Below are 10289 nucleotides of genomic sequence, written 5' to 3'. Positions count from 1 at the left end.
CCAACATCTGAAGCATTTGTCAACGACTGGATCATTTACACTGCTAAATTACCATAACTCCCACAGTCCATCTTTAGAGCAAGGAGTTTTATTTTTCTGTCTTGAAAATGAGATAATATTTAATTTAATGTGTCTAATAGTTGCATTCACTACAGTATTCTTTTTTTTTTTTTTTTTTTTTTTTTTCTGGTACATGGGCCTCTCACTGTTGTGGCCTCTCCCGTTGCGGAGCACAGGCTCTGGACGCGCAGGCTCAGTGGCCATGGCTCACGGGCCCAGCCGTTCCATGGCATGTGGGATCTTCCCAGACCAGGGCACGAACCCGTGTCCTCTGCATCGGCAGGCAGACTCTCAACCACTGCGCCACCAGGGAAGACCCCACTACAGTATTCTTAATCCATAGAATTGAAATTACAAGCAAAGTTTATGAGATTCTATGATCTAAAATGCTATCCTTTACATTTAAAATTTTGTAGGAAAAAAGGTCAATTCTGTTTCATAGTACTCTATCATATTCAAAAGCCTATTTTCTTACTGTGGAGGAGAGATCATGTTTACATAACATTTATGATACAATTAGATTTCATAGTTCTGTGGCTTTTTTTTCTGTCCTGAAGTAAAATTAGGTTTCCTTATATGGAAAAAGATTTTAAAAGTCAGGGAAGAAATACATCAAAACATTAACAAAATTAAATAATTTTACCCACATTTTTCTTCAAGGAGTATACACTACTTTGATAATTATAATAAAATATTCCTTTTAAATTTTGTTTTTTTTTTAAGAACGAAGAAAGGTTTTAATTTAAAAAGCCATGAGATGAAAGGAAAATTTATTTGAACCAACAAATCTAAGGGCCAGAAAGAACCCACCAATAATCTTTTACAGAATTTTGCCAAGTGTTCTCCCCGTCACGGAATAATTCCTGGCCAGTGCTGAGCCACAAGGGGGCAGCGGCTCCCTGGGAACTGGCACTTGCCGGCAAATCATGCAGCTCAGCGTGAAACCAGCTCAGTCATGTGTCTCTAGTGCATTGCCACTGGCCTGGGAGAGTCACATTTCACTTGCAAACTGCTTTTAAAGACTCCTGCTTTGATTCTTTGAAGACACTGTTTCTATGAATAACACCGAATGAATGGTCCAGTTGGAGCTCATGCGGGGTCAAGGACCTAGGTGAAATGCTGACAAATAAACAGTTTTACCCTCTGGAGTAGGGGTTAGGCAAATGCTCTCAGATTGTGGCTGGAAAGGGTGGAATTTGAAAAGCTGCCAGAGGAGGAGGGTGCAAGCTTAGGTGACCTGAGCAAAAAGCTCTGACCCGACAGGCCTAAGAGAAGACGGCTCTTCCGTGGTGGGCAGGTTTACGAAGAAGCTTCCAACCTTTCTTGTCTAGGTTTTCTGCCTCCTGTCCCTCTCTGGTTCAACGTCTTTCATGCTGACTAAAACTTCTGCCCTGGTGACCATATCCATTAATTCAGAAAATCTGTAATATCCAATATTAGCTTGACTATTTACAGTTTCCAAAGTCTTTCATAATTTATAAACCACTTTCATGTATGTTTATCACCCACCATTTGAAATGCTTTGACTTTTGACACCCACTTTAGTGAACTTTATTACTGGAAATAGACTCCATCATACTGACCAAGGCTAATACAAAAAAACCAATGAAAAGCTGGGAACCAAGTGCCAACGACATCGCATTAGCCTGGCAACACGGACCAAGCTGCAGGGTAAACGGTGTGATGTGGGCAGAATGGAAGTGTTACAATCTGGGTTATGGAGCTCAGGAATGAATTCCTTTCTGAAAAGGAAGGGCAAGATGGCACTGTAGAAGCATTTGCCACTCAAAGACTTTCAGAGGCATCCATGCGCATGGATCGACAATGAATATTTGTGAGACAGATGATCCTAACTTGCAATGTCCTTTGTTCGTCTTTGGAGGAGTGAAGAAATCCTTTGTTTGCCATAGGGTGATTTATTAGGGAAACTTGTCCTCCTAAACCATATATTTTGATAAATTGCAACAAGTCTAAGCTATGCAGAAGAATCTCACAAAAGAAGCATCTACTACATAGTTTTGAAGGCTGTGTGGCTTTATATATTTAATAAAGGCACATATATTTGGAGGTGGGTTTTTTGTTCTATTTTTGTGATCAATTTTATAATTTTTGTGATAGGAAACAGCATTGTGCTTATAGGAATTCAGGGTTAAATTCATGATGGCTTCTCTTTTGATTGTCAACCAGGAATGATTTGGTTGAAAGTTGGGGGTTGTTGTATTTCTATTCTATGGTTTAGGAGAAAATCTGAAACAGGTTAAGTGTCATGGTCAACCAAAGGGCACAGCAGATCTTTTGACTCTAAATCTGGGATTCTTTTTTTTTTTTTTTTTTTTAATCACTGCGCTCTGAAAATATCTCACTCTGTTAAGGAAATCCTATCACCAGACCACTTTTGCTTCATCTCTCTGGAGTGGATTTGGTGGCTACTGTTTTCCAATTTTGAACCTAAAAAACCAAGGCTCCAAAAGCATTTGGTGTTTTCTTATTCTTTTTTTTTTTTCTTGGCCGCACCACATGGCTCGCAGGATCCCTGACCAGGGATCGAACCCGTGCCCCCTGCAATGGAAGTGCAGAGTCCTAACCATTGGACCGCCAGGGAATTCCCAGCATTTGGTGTTGTCAGTGCTGCTGAGTGAGGAGTTTCTTACTTAGACCCTGTTGGGAAAAACGTTGGTCTCTAAGTAGGTGGCAGCACTTGGGTGGTTTATTATTTGTTGAGAATCAAGCATGTGCTCGGTCCAGTAAAATGACGCATGGTACAGTCTGTGCCTTCTATAAGCCACCTTCTCAGGCTCCTTGGCTCATATCATAGACAGAGAATAAAATAAGCAACAGACCAAGGGGTGTAATGTGAATCTTAGAAAGTTGTTGTTAAATAGAAATCACATTAGCAGCAAAGTAAATCAAAGCACCTTGGACACATTTTATACACTTAACCAAAACTTAGAGTTAATATTAGGTCCATAAAATAATAGTTGGTAAGGCTAGGATTAGCAACTTCTCTGCACCCTTTCAAACTGATTCTCTTTTGGGACAGATCTTCCTTTCACTTTCTTCAGCTCTCTTTCTAAGGACTCCCCAAAACATATACCCCACTGACCTTCTACAAGTGCCTGAACATCCACTTATCATCCATCTTAATAAACTGCTCTCTCTTTCACATTCTTCTTTTAATGTGCAAATATCCCATAGAAAGGTAATATATTAAATTCTTAACCCAGGGATGGCAAATTCTAGGCAAATCTCCTGGCACACTCCCGGTCTATGGCAGACATGCATGCTTTCTCAAGGAGTCCAGAGTTACATTCTCAACACAGTGCTCCTGGCAGCCTATCCAGGCTAATCAAAGTTGTCAGATGAGCTGAAGCCTCTTTGGCATCCCTGTTGTAGAAGTGTAAATTGAATGAATTGATAATACCATATCCCCTTGGTAGGTTCTAGAAGCAGGGAAACTGGATAATAAGGGCATGAGAGGAGCTATTATGGTAAAGCTTATTCTACATCACAATTTCACCCCAGGCTCTTTGCCCAATACTACTTTAATAGCAGAAATAAGAAATCAGGGTGGCTGATCTACAAAATAAAAGTTGTGGGACATTTACTTTATAATAGTGGAATATTGTCAGGCCTTCCTGAATGGGTAACTATCCATCTCCAAACAGCTCATTCATCAAGACTTGCACACAGATATTCTTCTATCCCTAAGCCAAGTGAAGCTCACACATAGGGGGCCTGAATTGAATGGAAAATGTTGAGCAGCTACTGCCAAGGGGGGTTTGATGGTGTCACCCAGAAAAAAACAATGAGGTCAACGTCTCCTGCACACTGGGGGAGATTTTCCAGGTGTTGTGTTGCTTGAACTACCTTGAATTTGTTCTCTTCCTACCAAAAGTCAGTCTCCGTGACCCCCATAATATAAAAGCAGAGCAAAAATCATACAGAGAGCAAAGTCCTTTTAAGAGAGTGCCAGCTGCAGCTGGCACATTACAGAAAGCACCTTGAAAGCGAAGGAAGCTCCTGATAAATAATAACAAAATAGTGAAGGCTGTGAAGGTACATTCAATTCTGTTCTTGGTCTAACTTTTTTTTTTTTTTTTTTTGCAGTACGCAGGCCTCTCACTGCTGTGGCCTCTCCCGTTGCGGAGCACAGGCTCCGGACGCGCTGGCTCAGCGGCCATGGCTCACGGGCCCAGCCACTCCGCGGCATATGGGATCTTCCCAGACCGGGGTACGAACCTGTGTCCCCTGCATCGGCAGGCGGACTCTCAACCACTGCGCCACCAGGGAAGCCCTTGGTCTAACATTTTGACTATTGCGGAGAGACCAAATATTCAGTGGTGAGCATAAAAGTCTTGCATTGTTCCTTCCAAAAATGAATGGGGACTTCCCTGGTGGTCCAGTGGTTAAGACCCTGCGTTTCCACTGCAGGGGGTGCGGGTTCGATCACTGGTTAGGGAACTAAGATCCCACATGCTGCACGACCAAAAAGATTTTTTTTTTAAAAAGTCTTCAAAAAAGAATGATGTAGCCACTGAAGAGTATTAGCAAAAAATATAGACTTAGTTGACAGAAAATGGGGTGGTGGGACTTCCCTGGTGGCACAGTGGTTAAGAATCCGCCTGCCAATGCAGGGGACATGGGTTCGAGCCCTGGCCTGGGAAGATCCCACATGTTGTGGAATAACTAAGCCCGTGCGCCACAACTACTGAGCCGGCGTGCCACAACTACTGAAGCCTGTGTGCCTAGAGCCTGTGCTCCATGACACGAGAAGCCACCATGATGAGAAGCCCGTGCACTGCAACGACGAGTAGCCCTTGCTCTCCTCAACTAGAGAAAGCCCATGCATAAACGAAGACCCAACACAGCCAAAAATAAACAAATTTATTTTTAAAAAATGGGGTGAAGTGTTCATATTGGACCAAGAAAGAAGAAATATATACATTAGATTCACCTAACTAAGGTTCATCTATTCCTTAGTGATGAGTAGTCATATTCTTTACATAAAAATCATATTTTTTGAAAGTCATATTTTATAGTATTTGTATGTTTTTCATTCTTAGACACACTTGTAGATATGTGTATTTTTAAAAAATACTTTGCCTTTTTCTAGAAAGGACTTAAAGCACCTGGATATGCATGTGCCTATGTGTGTTTTTGGATGGATGGACAAATGGACAGATGATAGATAGATGGATATGTCTGACAGGTCATTTAGGTAAGGTTAGTTGAGGCAACACTATCCTGTACAAGACCTCTATGAGGTTTAGACAAGTCAGTCTCCTGAGTATTAGAGAATATTCTGAGTGCTTTTAAACCATTTCGTCACACTCAGGGATATGAATTAACATAAATACCCAAACATACCCCTCATTTCACACGGGGTCTAGAAACCCTGTGGGAAAGAAGTAGAACCCAGTAGAGTTGCAGTTCAGACATGCAGAAATTATACCTATGGACTGTGACCCTAGAAGAAAGGACTAGAAGGAGAAGGAGAGAAAGTAGGACCTTCTAGTAGAGCCAGCTGGACTGAGCATCGGGACTTGAGACTGTCCAAAGGAAGCAGTGTTCTAGAGGCGGCTGGTCTTAACTACCTTAGCTGCCAGCTCCTTCAGGGACAGCACACCTGCCTGGGAAGAGGAAGCCATGGAGCAAAGGAAAGAAAAGAAAGAACCATGTCACAAGGAGCCACAAGTTCAGTCTTGGGAACACTTTTCTGCTTGGTGGGGTGTCATGAAATAACAGGGCCACTGAAACAGATGGAAGGCTTTTGCTACGGACTCTGATTAAATGTGAGACGAATACCCTCTCAACCCTATGTGGCTTCTGAAACTTGGGTCACACTTGTCACCTATGGGTGTGTATATATGTTTGTTTACATTACTAATTCAACAATTCTGTGTTTAGTTCACTTCAAACACCAGTTCACTTGTTCTCAAATCATTCCTCTTTTTGAAAGAATAAAGTTAAAAACAAACCAAATTTCGTTATTGTAGATCTGTGATTCTTATTTATTTATTTATTTATTTATTTTTGGCTGCGTTGGGTCTTTGTTGCTGCACGTGGTCTTTTCTCTAGTTGCAGTGAGCGGGGGCTACTCTTTGTTGCGGTGCGTGGGCTTCTCATTGCAATGGCTTCTCTTGTCGCAGAGCACAGGGCTTCTAGGGGCTTCAGTAGTTGTGGCTTGCAGGCTCTAGAGAGCAGGCTCAGTAGTTGTGGTGCACGGGCTTAGTTGCTCCCCGGCATGTGGGATCTTCCCGGGACCAGGGCTCGAACCCGTGTCCCCTGCATTGGCAGGTGGATTCTTAACCACTGCACCACCAGGGGAGTCCAGATCTGTGACTCTTAAACTCTAGTTTGCATCAGAATCACCAGGAGGGCTTGTTAAAAGAACAGGTTGCTGGACCCCACCCCCAGAATTTCTGATTCTATAGGTCTAGGGTGGGCTCAAGAATTTGTGTTTCTAGTAAGTTCCTTAGAGATGCTGATGCTGCTGGTTAGGGAGCATACTTTGAGAATCACTGCTGTAGATAATCTTCTGGACCTGGGAGTCCTTAGCTGAAATATTCTGGAGACCAGATTGAAACTTGAGATAGCAGCCCCTTTTAAAAGATAGTATCTTAACAAAGTGCATTCCTGGACAGGCAACCCTTCTAAGATTTTCCAAGTGTTTTTACATCTAATAATAACAGATCTAAGAAGACTCCTTCTTACATCCTCCCTCAAATCCTTTGTTTGACCCAAACCCTTGCAAAATCATATATAATGTATATTTTCATTACTGTTTCAGCTTCAAACTTGATCACAGCAAATAGGAATGAAGAACACTTGATATTTTTCCAATGTCTGGTATTTGAAACTTGTTATCCAGGGCATCACGATTTGTGGGACTAAGAACATCCGTTTGAACTTAGAATAAATGGAATTCATAAACTTATGGAAACTGTGCCACAGTTTCTGACCCCCAAATCTAGATGCATCATCTGAGGCATAGTTTAGTATATGTGCTGCCAAAGCGAGTACCTGATGTATAGATTAAATACATGTTTTGAAAATACGGCAGAATGTTTAAAATTAGAACTCTCCAAGAATATCCTGGACATATGATTGTCTTACGTATGAGAGTTGTTCATTTATTAATTCCTTAGTACTTACTTATTGAGTCCTATGCCAAGGATGGGGCTAGGTGCTGTGAATACAAAAATAAATAAGGACTAGACAGGATTGTGTCATAGTTGAAGCAATTCTGGAGCCAGATTGCCTGAATTCAAGTCTGAAATCTGTCACATACTAGCTTGGCAAGTTACATAACTACTTTGTGCCTCAGTTACTTCACTTGTAAAATGAGAATAAAAATTGCACCTATCTTATAAGAGACATATGAGAATTAAACGAGTTAACATTTGTAAAAAGCAGAGAATACTATCTGGCATATAATATACGTTTTATAAATATTGTCATATAAATACACCTGTCTGTGTCTTTAAGAAGCTCACAGTACTGAGGCATAAAGAGTGACATGTGAAGAAGCAAATACAATGCAATGTAATAAATGCTATAATGAAGGTATGAGTGAAGTCCTGGACTTTCTTTACTGCCACATGGACTATGGTAAACTCTCTGGACTGCATGTGCTTGTCATATTGCTTCCCTCTCTAGAACCACGCTGGAGAAAATTCAGCAAGTTTTTAACCTTCCTTTTTATAGCTGCTACTATGAAAACAACCACCATTATGCTAACATATAATTACCAAGTAGTTTTCAAAAACCTCCTATCAAATGTAAATGATAGTGAAACTCAGTTAGGAGACCATCTGCTTGAACTTTATAGGGTGCAGTTTATGTGAAAATAGGATTGGGCAACTGTTCTGCAGTCTCTGCAGTTGAAAATCTGGGTAGGACGCCAAATGAATTAGATGTGGCAATAACTTGTAGAAGGAGGGTAGCCAACCTACCCTGGTTTGCAAGAGACTTTCCCAGTTTTAATACTAAAGGTCCTACTTCCCAGGAATCTCCTCAGTCTCGGGCAAGAGTGTAAAATCACTACAACTGTTTTGATGGGAAATGGAAGCTTTAAAAAGAAAAGATAAAACTAATATAATGTTACAATAGAATACTACTCAGCCATAAAAAAAATGAAATAATGCCATTTGCAGTAACATGGATGGACCTAGAGATTATCATACTAAGTGAAGTAAGTCAGACAGAGAAAGATGAATGCCATATATCACTTACATGTGGAAACTAAAATACAATAAAAATAAACTTATTTATGAAACAGAGGCAGACTCACAGACATAGAAAATAAAATTATGGTTGCCAAAGGGGAATGGGGGTGGAGGAGAGTTAAATTAGGAGTTTGGGACAAACATGTACACACCACTATATATACAATAGATAAACGACAAGGGCCTACTATAGAATACAGGGAACTATATTCAATATCCTGTAATAAACCATAATGGAAAAGAATATGAAAAAGAATATATACATATGTGTATATATCTATATCTATATATATCACTTTGCTGTACACACAACATTGTAAATCAACTATATTTCAAATAAAAACTAATATGATGTTATATGTCAATTATATCTCAATTAAAAAATAAATTAAAACCTGCATGTTGCAAAAGCACTATTTCAAGCTTCATACAAAAGAAAAAAAAAGTAAGAAAAAGAAAATACAACTGCTGGGTCCCTTGGATTGGGGATAACTGGAAAGTATAGTAGAAATCAATAGATATTTACTGACTATCCATTGAGGGGAGACACACATGTTCCTGTCTTGATAAGCTACAATCTGATTTGAGGAACAAGAAATGAACCAGTATAAAGTTAAATCAAATACATTTACATGTCAGTTCAAGATAATAAGAGAAATGATGGTACAAAATGACTAATGACCCAGAAGTTTTCCATTTTAGAATTGCTCTGGGAATGGAGTTTAGAGGAAAGGAAGAGCCACTGGGAAACTCATAAAGTGGCCCAGCCTCACAATGGTTACAAGAACTGGTGGGACTTTGATACGCAGTGAGGAAGGGAGGAGCCGTTACAGGTGGATGGTACAGCACAGGCCAACCACAGGAGTGGGAGAAGCATAACACAAACTCAGGGGACAGGGAACGGCGTACTTAGAGGAGGTGGAGGAGGGAAGGAGATGAGCGGGGAGATGAACTTAGTATTCACATGAAGCTCTGCAGTAGCACACATTCTCTTAAGCTTGGGTTGGAAGACCGTTTGTCAAAAGACCACTCTCTTTCCCTTGAGTGAAGAAATACTACCTTTCCCTCTAAATCTTTCTATTTCTATTTTCTTTCTTTTATTTTCTTTTATTTATTTTTTTTTTGAGGCACACGGGCCTCGCACTGCTGTGGCCTCTCCCGTTGCGGAGCACAGGCTCCAGACGCACAGGCTCAGCGGCCATGGCTCACGGGCCCAGCTGCTCCGTGGCATGTGGGATCTTCCTGGACCGGGGCACGAACCCATGTCCCCTGCATCGGCAGGCGGACTCTCAACCACTGCGCCACCAGGGAAGCCCTCTATTTCTATTTCCTATAGAAAGATTTCCAAAGTCTTTCTAGGTTTAAACCCTAAATAGAATGGATATAGTAGCTCCTTGTTTTGGTCATCTCGTGTTGGGTGACAAACCACCCTAAAACCTGCGGGCTCCCTCCCAGCATGATGGTCTCAGGGTAATCAGCCCTCCTCCTTAGGAGCTGGCTTCCCCCAGAACACGGAGTGTCAGAGCAGAAGCTCCCAGGCTTTCTTTAGTTCTAGGCCCCAAACTGGCCCGGCATCACTTCTGCCTCATTTTTTGGGGTCAAGCACATCACGGGGCCATCGAGAGTCAAGGAGAGGGGTCTACACGGGGTGTGAATGCCAGGAGGCCTGGTCCATCTGGGGTTACCCACATGGCAGCCTACTGCGCTCCTCCTGAGGCTTCTATTTCATGGCTCTTCTGTCAAATCTCTCTTTCACAACACAGATGTTTTACCTAACATTTAATTTTATGCACCTCTGCTTAGAGGAAGAAGGCAGCCAGCAATCTGCCCCCAGGGAGAACAGAACCTAAACAGGAAGTTAGGTCTACTGAGTCTTAAAAGGGACGGCTGTGTAAAGACTGATCCAGGCCCTGAAGCTAGCTGGGTGGAAGCCCAAGCCCAGGACAGAGGATCTGGAAAGGGAATCTAGTGTTTGGATTTGAGACATGAGGGCTGGCCAGC

The sequence above is a fragment of the Hyperoodon ampullatus genome (genome assembly GCF_949752795.1).
Source record: "Hyperoodon ampullatus genome assembly, chromosome: 1".
In the NCBI taxonomy this organism is placed as follows: domain Eukaryota; kingdom Metazoa; phylum Chordata; class Mammalia; order Artiodactyla; family Ziphiidae; genus Hyperoodon; species Hyperoodon ampullatus.
Note: the sequence above shows the minus strand (reverse complement) of the source record.